The following is a 12,598-nucleotide window of genomic DNA, read 5'->3' as shown; positions in this document are numbered from 1 at the left end:
CCCATCAACGTGAGGCAGAGAGCTCAAGGCCTGGGCTTTGTAGTCAGGAATAGCTGGGTTCAATCCCAGACTCCTTGAACTTGAGACAATGGGCAAATATCATAAGCTTTCCAAGGCTAAATTAACAATGAGGATATAACACACACCTTGGATCAATGATGAGGATTAAATTAAATCACACATGTAGAGAACCCACTGAAGTATCAGACTCATGGCTCATCCTGAGTTGTTGCTGTTTCTGTTCAGTCGCTAAATTGAGTTTGACTCTTTGGGACCCCATGGACTGTAGCAAGCCAGGCTCCTCTATCCTCCACTATCTCCCTAAGTTTGCTCAAACTCATGTCCTTTGAGTCGGTGATGCCATCCGACTTTTGTTGCCCTCCTTCTCTTTTTGCCTTCAATCTTTCCCAGCATCAATTCAATTCAGTTCAGTTCAGTCTCTCAGTCATGTCCATCTCTTTGTGATCCTATGGACTGCAGCACACCAGGCTTCCCTGTCCATCACCATCCCCTGGAGCTTGTTCAAACTCATGTTCATCGAGTCACTGATGCCATCCAACCATCTCATCCTCTGTCATCCCCTTCTCCCCTTGCCCTCAGTCTTTCCCAGCATCAGGGTCTTTTCTAATGAGTCAGTTCTATGAATCAGGTGGCCAAAGTATTGGAGCTTCAGCTTCAGCATCAGTCCCTCCAATGAATATTCAGGATTGATTTCCTTTAGGAAAGTACAGTTGATTTGCAATGTTGTGTTAGTTTCAGGTGTAAGCAAAGTGGTTCAGTTATATTCTTTTCAGATTCTTTTCCTTTACAGGTTATTACAAAATATTGAGTATAATTCTCTGTGCCATAGAGCAGGTCCTTGTTGGTTATCTGTTTTATATATAGTAGTACATCTATGTTAATCCCAAACTTCTATTGGTGAATTTAATATATGAAAGGGGGAATTAAAGCAAGGGAAGAGAAAAACAAGCAACCCCAAATGTCAGTTATTTAAACCAAAGAAGATCTCTAAATCAAAGGCGCTTGGTGGTAGGAGAGGGGCGCTGGATCTTTATCTAGTCCTGTGACCTGCAGTCTGGTTTTGTGTGTTTTGAGATAGCCTTCTTTGAAATGGATACTTAAGTATATGTCTCAACTGTCAAAGCAGAAGTCAGGGCTTACATTAGAAGGGGTCATGGAACTTGTCCAAATTTACACAGAGGCAGAACTCACGTAAGAGACAAGGTCTGCAGAGTTCCTCACATTCTCTGTCCATCATCATAAGATGCTCTTTAATGCTGTCTTTATCACTAGCCACTGACACAGTGCTTGGGATGTAGCAGGGGCTTGTGAAATAGATGATTCCTTGATAATAGAACTGATAGTACACTTTATAAAGGGGTTCCACTTTATCCAGGGTTTCCAGGTGGCATAGTGGTGAAGAATCCACCTGCCAATTCAGGAGTCACAAGAGATTCGGATTTGACCTCTGGGTCAGGAAGATCCCCTGGAGAAGGAAATGGCAACCCACTCCAGTATTCTTGCCTGGAAAATCCCATGGACAGAGGAGCCTGGCATCCACAGTCCATGGGGTCGCAAAGAGACAGACATGACTGAGCACAAGCACAGGTCCGTTTTATTCATTCAGTAACAATTTATCAGACTCCATTTCCCACGTCCTGAGCTACAGCCAGGGGATAAACTGATGGTGAATACAGAAAGCTTTCCTTGCCTTCATGAAGCTTACACTCTATTCTCAGATCTGTATGATACAGATTGTTTCAGAGGCACTGTTTCTCTGTAGTTTCTCTATTCCAGCTCTGAGAAATAAAAAATGAGATTATTCTTATTTGATATTTTTTGATTTTATATATATATATATATATTGTTTACTATTTTTCACTTCACCACTTTTATTCCAAGAACAGTTTTCATACCAATTCTTTGGCCTTTTCAGTGTCACTAAGCAGAGATAATTCTTAAACATGCAACAAGATGATGCATGTTGTTTTTTCTCTTTTGGTTAACATATAACAATGTTTGTAAAATTCTATTTTTGTATGTAACATCTTTTTTGTGCAAACACATTTTTTATATAATGGTCTGAAGAAAAGAATAGCTATGACATGTAAACAAGAAACTGTATATTTCAAATGGTTTATAAAAATAGTAACTCTCTTTTAAAAAGCCACAGAGCTCCCTAATTACCATGAAATCTGATTTTTTTTAAGCTCACCATACAGGGCAGCTGCTTGAAGATATAAAACAGCTTACACGTAGTAGGCTGAATGTGCACATTCAGAAAGAAATCAATTGGTCAACAGGTGTATAGTACCTACTATGGGCTAGACATTGTTCTAGGTGTTGGTGGAAACAAAAGAGACCTAGTCCTTGCCTTTAAAGAACTTACGTTCTAGAGAAAAAAGCAGAAAAAGAACATGTAAACAAAGATGTAATGAAGATAATGCTAGGTGCTGGTAAGAGGTATTAAAAAGGGAAAATTGATGTGGTGGCTCAGAGAGTAAAGAATCTGCCTGCAATGCAGGAGACCTGGGTTCAATTCCTTGGTTGGGACAATTTCCCTGGAGAAGGAAATGGCAACCCTCTCCAGGATTCTTGCCCGGAAAGTCCCATGGATGGAGGAGCCTGGCAGGCTATAGTCTATGGGGGTCACAAAGAGTCAGACATGACTAAGCAACTATACACACACACACATAAAAGAGTAGCTGAGGAAAGGACTTCCCTGGTGGCTCCCTGGTAAAGAATCCACCTGCCAATGCAGGGGACACTGGTCCAACCCCTGATACTGGAAGATCCCACATGCCTCAGAGAAACGAACCCTGTGCAACCCAAGTATTGAGCCTGTGCTCTAGAGGTAATGAGTCAGACCGCTGAGCGCACCTGCTGCATGCCTAGAGCCTGTGCTGTGCAACACGAGAAGCCACCCCAATAAGAAGCCTGCCCACTGCAGCTAGAGAGTGTGCCCCCTGTTCTTCCCCACTAGAGAAAAGTCTGCACACAGCAATGAAGACACAGGATAGGCATAATAAACAAAACTACTTTAAAGAAAGAGTGGCTGAGAGTCTGCCGCAGCTGGAGGTGGGAAGCTCTGAGATGACTTTTGTGCTGAAACACAATGATGAGATCATCATGGGAAGAACTGAGGGGGAATATTCCAAACAGAAGGAAAGGCAAATACTGTGTTAAGTCACTTTTGTCCTGTCTGACTCTTTGTGACCCCACGGACTGTAACTCGCCGGGCTTCTCTGTCCATAGGACTTTCCAGGCAAGGATACTGGAGTGGGTTGTCATTTCCTCCTCCAGGGGATCTTTCCAACCCAGGGATCGAATTGGCATCTCTTAGTTCTCCTGCATTGGCAGGAGGGTTCTTTACTACTAATGCCACCTGGGAAGCCCCAGAATGAGTGCATTTGGTGAGTTATTTCTGTTTTTGTTGTTGTTGCTCAGTAGCTCAGTCATGTTGGACTCTTTGTGACCCTATGACCTGCAGTATGCTAGGCTTCCCTGTCCTTCACCATCTCCCAGAGCTTGCTCAAACTCATGTCCATTGTGTCAGTGATGCCATCAAACCATCTTATCCTCTGTCTCCCCCTCCTCCTCCTCCCCTAAATCTTTCCCAGCATCAGGGTCTTTTCCAAGGAGTCAGTTCTCCCATCAGGTGGCCAAAGTATTGGAGCTTCAGCTTTAGCATCAGTGCTTTCAACGAATATTCAGGGTTGATCTCCTTTAGGATTGATTGGCTTGATCTCCTTGCTGCCCAAGGAACATTCAAGAGTCTTCTCCAACACCTTAGTTTGAAAACATCAATTCTTAGGTGCTCAGCCTTCTTTATGGTCCAACTCTCACATCCATTCATGACTACTGGAAAAGCCTTAGCTTTGACTAGATGGAATTTTGTTGGCAAAGTAATGTCTCTGCTTTTTAACACACTGTCTAGCTTTGTCATAGCTTTTCTTCCAAGAAGCAAGGTTTTTTTTAATTTCATGGCTGCAGTCATAATCTGCAGTGATTTTGGAGCTTGATAGGATAAAATCTTTCACTATTTCCATTGTTTCCCCATCTATTTGTCATGTAGTGATGGGACCAGATGCCATGATCTTCATTTTTGGAATGTTGAGTTTTAAACCAGCTTTTTCACTCTCTTCTTTCACTTTCATCAAGAGGCTCTTTAATTCCTCTTCACTTTCTGCCATTAGGATGGTGTCATCAGCATATTTGAAGTTATTAATATTTCTCCTGGCAATCTTGATTCTAACTTGTGTTTCATCCAGCCTGGCATTTCGCATGATGTACTCTGCATATAAGTTAAATAAACAGGGTGACAATATACAGCCTTGACATACTCCTTTTCCAATTTGGAAGCAGGCCATTGTTACATGTTTGGTTCTAACTATTGCTTATTGACCTGAATACAGGTTTCTCAGCAGGCAAGTAAGATGGTCTGGTATTCCAGACCACCAGATCTCTTTAAAAATTTTCCAGTTTGTTGTGACTCACATGGTCAAAGGCTTTAGCATAGTCATTTAAGCAGAAATATATGTTTTTCTGGAATTCTCTTTTTTTACTATGATCCAGTGAATGTTGGCAATTTAATCTCTGGTTCCTCTCCCTTTTCTAAATCTAGTTTGTACATCTGGAAATTTTTGGTTAAACTGTTGAAGCTTTTCTTGAAGAATTTTGAGCATTATCTTGCTAGCACGTAAAATGAATGCAATTATACGGTAGTTTGAACATTCTTTGGCATTGCCCTTCTTTGGGATTAGAATGAAAGCTGATCTTTTCCAGTCCTGTGGTCACTATTGAGTTTTCCAAATTTGCTAGCATGCTGAGTGCAACTCATCTTATAGGATTTGAAATAGCTCAGCTGGAATTCTGCCACTTCCACTAGCTTTGTTTGTAGTAATTCTTCCTAAGGCCCAGTTGACCTCACACTCCAGGATATCTGGCTCTAGGTGAGTGATCACACTATCATGGTTATTTGGGTCATTAAGACCTTTTTGGTACAGTTTTGTATAGTTTTGAGCTGTTCTAGGGACACTAAGAAGGTCAGTGTGGTTGGAGCCTAGAAATGAAGAAGAATCTGACCAGAGAGATGACATTCATGAGAGGGGGAGGGACCACAACATGAAAGACCTTAAAGGTCAGAGTTAAGAACTTGGGGCATGGTTTATGCAGGGAGATTACATCAACTGTTTATAAAGATCCCTCTGGCTTCTGCATGGAGAGCATCCTCTAGGACACAGGCATGAGGTGGGGATACCAGGGAGAGAGATGACTCAGGAGTTGGATGACGGGCAATGCTGACCTGGATTCAGATTTCTGTGGGAGAGATAATGAGAAGACAGGATTTGGGAGGCATTAAGGGGGCTTCCCTAGTGGCTCAGATGGCAAAGAATCTGTCTGCAGTGCAGGAGACCTGGATTCAATCCCTGGGTTGGGAAGGTCCCCTGGCAAAGGGAATTGTTACTTACTTCAGTGTTCTTGCTTGGGAAATCCCACAGACAGAAGAGCCTGGTGGGCTATAGTCCACTGGGTTTCAAGGAGTCAGACACAACAGAGTGACTAGCACTCTCAAAACTTGGAAAAACAAAAAACAAAAACTCATATAACATGTTGATGGATCAGAATTAGGTAAGTTACCTGCTAAGTTGCTTCAGTCAAGTCAGACTCTTTGAGGCCATGTGGAATGTAGCCTGCCAGGCTCCTCTGTCCATGGGATTTCCCATACAAGAATACTGGAGTGGGTTGCCATTTTCTCTCCCAGGGGATCTTCCATACTCAGGAATCAAACCTGCATCTCCTGTATTGGCAGACGGTTTCTTTACCACTGAGCCACCTGGATAGCCCTGTATCTATGGTATTTAAATAAAGGAGATTGCTTGCAATCACCTAACAAACAGTTTAGCTAGCATAGGTAAGCTGTTTGGGGACAGAACACTAGGCACTCCAAAATTTAAGGATCTGGAAGAGGGATAAGAGAGAGCTTAAAGGACTAAAAAGACAATGTTGGGGACATGCTCTATTTGTCCTGCTCTATCCTCAGCCATTTCAATTCAGCGTATCCAGATCCTCTGGTTCTGGCAACTTCCCTTCTGGATTGATAGTCCTGTAGACTTCTGGGTCCAGTTCTGGCTTAAGATCTATATCCTAAGTACCCACTTTTAAGATCCATGAGGATGTATTTTCAGGCCCAGAATCATAAGCTTTCCAGTACAGAATAGGAAACAAACCAAACAGCACCAAAGCCTAAAAATTCTCTGCTGGTATTCACTATGTTTTCCATCCAAAAGATAGCATCTATGTATATTTTGGGGTTAAGTAGCGACTGTTTTTAATCTTAGGGGGAGTCCCTCATAGCTCAGCTGGTAAAGAATCCTCCTGCAATGCAAGAGATTCCGGTTCAATTCCTAGGTCAGGAAGATCTGCTAGAGAAGGGATAGGCAACCCACTCCAATATTCTTGGGCTTCCCTTATGGCTCAACTGGTAAAGAATCTGCCTGCAATGCAGGAGACCTGGGTTCAATCCCTCGGTTGGGAAGATCTCCTGGAGAAGGGAAAGGCTACCCACTCCAGTATTCTGCCCTGGAGAATTCCATGGACGGTATATCTGCTCTGATTCTGATGACTAGATAAGAGAGATGATGTCTCATAGGTGAAAGGATGTGGGTCTCTGGGAGAAAGATCTGGAACAAAGTATCTTATGGTACCTGGAATAGATTGGTATGCTTACTTGTCCATGTGTATCTCCATAGTCTAGGTTATTCATTTCTCACAGAATAGGAGCCATTTTCTAATAATAATAATAATAGTAACTGTAAGGTAGCATTTAACAAGAGGCTTCCGTATGCTGTTTTCAGTCTTGATAAATCCTTTGTTCCTCATTAGCACCTGAGTGCAGGCTCTAGAGGAACTGCATGCAGTTCCCGGAATAATAGAAATTTATGCATCTCGCAATGGCACCCCACTCCAGTACTCTTGCCTGGAAAATCCCATGGATGGAGGAGCCTGGTAGGCTGTAGTCCATGGGAACGTTAAGAGTCGGACACGACTGAGCGACTTCACTTTCACTTTCATGCATTGGAGAAGGAAATGGCAACCCACTCCAGTGTTCTTGCCTGGAGAATCCCAGGGATGGGGGAGCCTGGTGGGCTGCCGTCTATGGGGTCGCACAGAATCGGACACAACTAAAGTGGCTTAGCAGCAGCAGCAGGCTCTGGTATATTATATTCTGGTGTTGAAAGATTAAATTATATGTGAATGATACTATTTAAAGAAAACAAATAGGAGCTGTAAATTTGAATTAGTTTAAACTTTTTCAAAAGACATTTTCTGTAGTTCTTCTGGAAAACGTGTTTGTCTGAAATGATGTATTCTTTAAGAGTTATGGAAAACTATGATTTTTATCATTGAAAACCAGTAAAGGAAGCCCTGCTAAAACTTTCAAGCATTTATAACCTTATAACTTGGTAACTGGAGAAGGCAATGGCAGCCCACTCCAGTACTCTTGCCTGGACAATCCCATGGATGGAGGAGCCTAGTAGGCTGTGGTCCATGGGATCGCTAAGAGTCGGACACACTGAGCGTCTTCGCTTTCACTTTCACTTATGCATCTCATTCGTATGGAAAGTAGCTTCTCCATATGGTGAATAGCAGCCATTTACCACTCTTTTCCCTTCTGATATGGAAAGTAACTTTTACAATCCCCTCCCTGAAAATGATTCTAGCCTCCAGTTTCCTGATTAACTTGTAAGATTTTTTTTATCCCTGTGTCTGCTAAAAAGGGCTATCTTGTAAGAGAGTATATATATATGCCCACAATATGTTGAATAAACGCCTTTGTTCCATCAGAACACTGATCCCCATGTCTCTCTCTTTCTCTCTCTCTCTCTGTCCCCTCAGGCTGCTCAGTCTCTTTCCTTCTTTCACTTTCTTATCGGTCGACTCTGTACCCCCAAGTTCCGGTCCATTAAAGGACCACAACAAGTAACAAACTGATAAAGCAACTAATATTAATTGAGAGTTATCTCTATGCTAGGCATCATGCAACAAAGATCTCTGTTTCATCCTCAAAACAAATCTAAGAGGTAGGTGTTATTATTGTCTCCTTTCTTCAGATGAGTAAACATAAGCTTATAAGTCTTTATAAGCTCTTCTCAAAATCATAGAGCAAGGAAGTGGCCAAATTGCAAACTGAACTTAAATTCCTCAACTCCAGGCCTCCAGGTGACTTTAGCACTGGCTTATCAGGCTTAGAGTGAAACACACCTTGAGATCTTGTTGAAAATACACATTCTGATTCAGCAGGTCTAAGATGGTGCCTGAGAATCTGTATTTCTACCTACTGCCCAGGTACCAGCTTTGGCTGATGCTGCTGGTCTGTAGACTGCTCTCTGAGGAGTCACTGTAAGAATCTATGCTGTACTTTATTTGCCATTTTATAGGTTTTGAGCAAATGCACATGGAGAAAATGGACACAGAGAAGCAAGAGAATAGGTAAGCCCTCTGTTCTGCTTAGGGAAGCTCAGATCTAAAGGTTCAATCTGACTTTTACATTTCTTAACTTCCAAACAAGGAAAGAGAGATTTCAGTTCTCCAGTTTTTGTGATGGAGTTATTATATAAGACTGAGTCAAAATACATTTCAATCACATTTTGGGTAAAACTTAAAGGAAGAAATGAAAGAAATCCTGAATTGGGTCAAGCGTCTTTCCAGTTTGTACCTTTGTGTATAAGATCAAGGGGAATTTCACCCAGCTTTCTCAGGCTTAGCCATAAATTACATTTTGTGTGTCTGCATGGTAATTTTTTTTTTCCTGCAGTATTTTTCTCCCTGCTAAACCCAAAGTCCTTACAACCTTATCTGCCTTTTGCTCCATGCTGCTCAAAACCCAGGCTAAGTTTCCTCTGTTTGAAAAGGAAGGTATCTGCCCAAGGTCACACTGGGAACCAGGGGTGAAAGAAGGAGATAGACCCCATATTCCTGGCTATTGGACCTCAACACTATATCCTTTAACACACTGTTCTGTGCAATGTGCATCCTTCTCAAGGAAATGGACTTAAAACCTTAAAAACTTGAAAAAAAAAGGTTTCTGAAAAATAGGTACTAGGAACACTCTACTAGACTCTTCCCATGAATTCACATGAGATACTCAACTTTACCCTGTCATTGTGGCTGGACTTCTAAGTGATCTTTCAGCTTTTACCTGCCCATTGACCTATGGATAGGTTCCCATCCCTTTAAGCACTCCTATGAAATTTTAAAAAGGCTGAACAAACAATATGGTGAACACTTAATGGCTGGTTTAAGAGGACACACTGTTTAAGTTGGAGGTGTGCATTTGACTCTATAAAGATGATCCAGAAACACTAAGACCATTTGTCAAAGAAGTTAGAATATGCTGTGCTCTATATTGAGTCCTTCTCTCTTACTTTCTCCTTTGCTTTTGCTTTTCAGTTGGGGGGGGTATCTAATTTGTTGTTTTTATTATATGTAATATATATTATATAACAAACTATATATATATATAGAGAGAGAGAGAGAGAGAAAGAAAGACTAAAAAATCTAGTGACAAGCTGAAAGTAGAGAGCTATTTTATCTGGTGAGAATGTTTAGAACTCTAAACCTGGGAGACAGCATCTCAGTAGTTCTGAGAAAGCTGCTCCAAGGAGACAGGAGGGGAAGTCAGGCTATATACAAATTTGCAACAAAGGGAGCAGGCAGTCTGAACATCAAAGATCAGGTATCAAGTTAAGGAATTTAGCATTCTGTGTATGGTAGGATGCAAGCGTCTGGGCTCACTGAATTCATCCCTTTCATATGCTCCTCAGCTGTCTGGGGCCAATCCTGTTTCCTTGTTCACCTTGTTTCTCAAATTCCCTTAGATCTTCAGCAATCACTGTGGGAGGTGGCAGCATCCTCTGCATCAAAGTTTGGGAGCTCTCATTCACATTTGGAGGCCAGGAATCACTGATGGTTGTGACATTGTTTGTTTATTAATATTGCAAGAGATACTTTCATTTCACACATATGTATATACAGTTTACTATACTATCTGTACTATACTATCATATAGCAACAATCCCCAACCTTTTTGCCACCAGAGACTAGTTTTGTGGAAGACAGTTTTTCCATGGACTGAGGGGAGAGTCACCCTGCTTATTTAACTTACATGGAGAGTACATCATGCAAAATGCTGGGCTGGATGTAGCACAAGCTGGAATCAAGATTGCTGGGAGAAATAACAATAACCTCAGATACGCAGATGACACCACCCTTATAGCAGAAAGTGAAGAAGATCTAAAGAGCCTTTTGATGAAAGTGAAAGAAGAAGTGAAAAAGTTGGCTTAAAACTCAACATTCAGAAAACAAAGATCATGGCATCTGGTCCTATCACTTCATGGCAAATTGATGGGGAAACAATGGAAACAGTGAGAGACTTTATTTTCTTGGGCTCCAAAATCACTGCAGATGGTGACTGCAGGCTTGGAATTAAAAGACGCTTGCTCCTTGGAAGAAAAGGTATGACCAATCTAGACCGTGTATTAAAAAGCAGAGACATTACTTTGTTGACAAAGGTCCATCTAGTCAAAGCTATGATTTTTCCAGTGGTCATGTATGGATGTGAGAGATGACCAAAAAGAAGGCTGAGCACCAAAGAATTGATGCTTTTGAACTGTGGTGTTGGAGAAGACTCTTGAGAGTCCCTTAGACAGCAAGGAGATCAAACCAGGCAATCCTAAAGGAAATCAGTCCTGAATATTCATTGGAAGGACTGATGCTGAAGCTGGAACTCCAATACTTTGGCCACCTGATGCGAAGAACTGACTCATTGGAAAAGACCCTGATGCTGGGAAAAATTGAAGGCAGTAGGAGAAGGGGATGACAGAGGATGAGATGGTTAGATGATATCACTGACTCAATGGACATGAGTTTGAGTAAGCTCCGGGAGTCGGTGATGGACAGGGAAGCCTGAGGTGCTGCAGGCCAAGGGGTCACAAAGGGTCAGACACAACTGAGCAACTGAACTGAATTGAACTGAGGGGAGAGTGATGATTCAAGTGCAGAAGTGTCTGTGCTCCTATGAGAATCTAATACTGCTGATGATCTGACAGGAGGCGAGCTCAGGTGGTAATGTGAGTAAGGGTGTTACTAAGTCCAAACTCGCTGTGCTTGGTGCACAATAGGCCAATAAATCCCAGAGATGAGGTGTTGAGGCAAGGAATATGATTTTACTCAGAGTGCCAGCTGACCAAGAAGATGGCAGACTAACATCTCAAAATAACCATCTTCTCAGGGCCTGGATGCAAGTTTGCTTTATGGATCAGAGATGGCGGAAGGTGAGGAAACAAAGTAAAAAAAAAAAAAAAGAATTAATTCTTGCAAACATCTCCTAGAATGACAAACCTTAGGATGGGGGATGTGCTAGTTTCACTTCCTTACAGCCATTTCACAGGTGGTGTGAAATGGAGTATGTCCTGCAATATCAATAAACAAGGAAGCCACAGCTATCTGTGACTCCAGCCCCCGAAATGTGAATTTCTGAGCCACATAGCAGACAGGCAATAGACAAGGAACTCAAGAATGTTATAGCCCTTCTCAGATGGGCAGGATCAGATTTATTTCCCTGTAAGCTAACCAAAGGCACTTTAGTGTCAGGTGGAGGCAGGGAGGGGCTCCCCTAGGCGGGCCACTATATATACCATAATAACAAAAGCAGCAAAACATGGATTAAAGTCACAGAGACAAATCCAGTATGGCTACAAGGGCAACGGCTGTAAATACAGATGAAGCCTCACTCGCTGACCTGCTGCCCAGTCCCTAACAGGTCAGGACCAGTATTGATATATAGTAACTATACTATATATATATAAAGCTGAAACTTCAATACTTTGGCCACCTGATGGGAAGAGCCAACTCATTGGAAAAGACCCTGATACTGGGAAAGATTGAGGGCAGGGGGAGAAGGAGGCAACAGAAGATGAGATGGTTGGATGGCATTAGTGACTCAATGGCCATGAGTTTGAGCAGGCTCCGGGAGATGGTGAAGGACAGCCTGGCCTGCTGCCATTCATGGTGCCGCATAGAGTCAGACATGACTGAGTGACTGAATGACAATAACAATATGCCACACAAATTACCACATCTCCTAGAACACAGAGAGTGTTCAATGTATGCTCACTGCCTGCATTTTGTGATTTCTCACATACAGATTCTGCTTCTCCTGTGAAACCTACTTTTCTTTTCAAGAAAGATTACAAGGCAGGGTGCTCTGCAGAAAGATGGGTTCTCTTAGGTATCTTGTCATGAGATGATTTCAGGTAGCAGTTACTGTGTGGTCATGAGTTCGCCTTCCTGGGTTTGCATTTAGCCCAGCCACTTGGTAGACGTGTGACTTGTGAAAATTACTTACACTCTCTGTTCTTCTTTTCCTTGTGGTGAAGTGGGGGAAATGACAGCTCCTGCCCCTCTGGGCCATGATGAGGTGTAGATGGCTGTAAAACACTCAGTAGTGCCCAGTGCTTAGGAGACGGTCCAACAAATGTTAACTCAGGGTTGGCCCTAGAACAAGGTGGGTTTGAATTTGGTGGATCCACCTTAC

Source organism: Giraffa tippelskirchi, chromosome 1 (genome assembly GCF_054371585.1).
Source record: "Giraffa tippelskirchi isolate mGirTip1 chromosome 1, T2T-mGirTip1v1.2.pri, whole genome shotgun sequence".
Classification (NCBI taxonomy): domain Eukaryota; kingdom Metazoa; phylum Chordata; class Mammalia; order Artiodactyla; family Giraffidae; genus Giraffa; species Giraffa tippelskirchi.
This window is presented reverse-complemented; position numbering follows the sequence as displayed.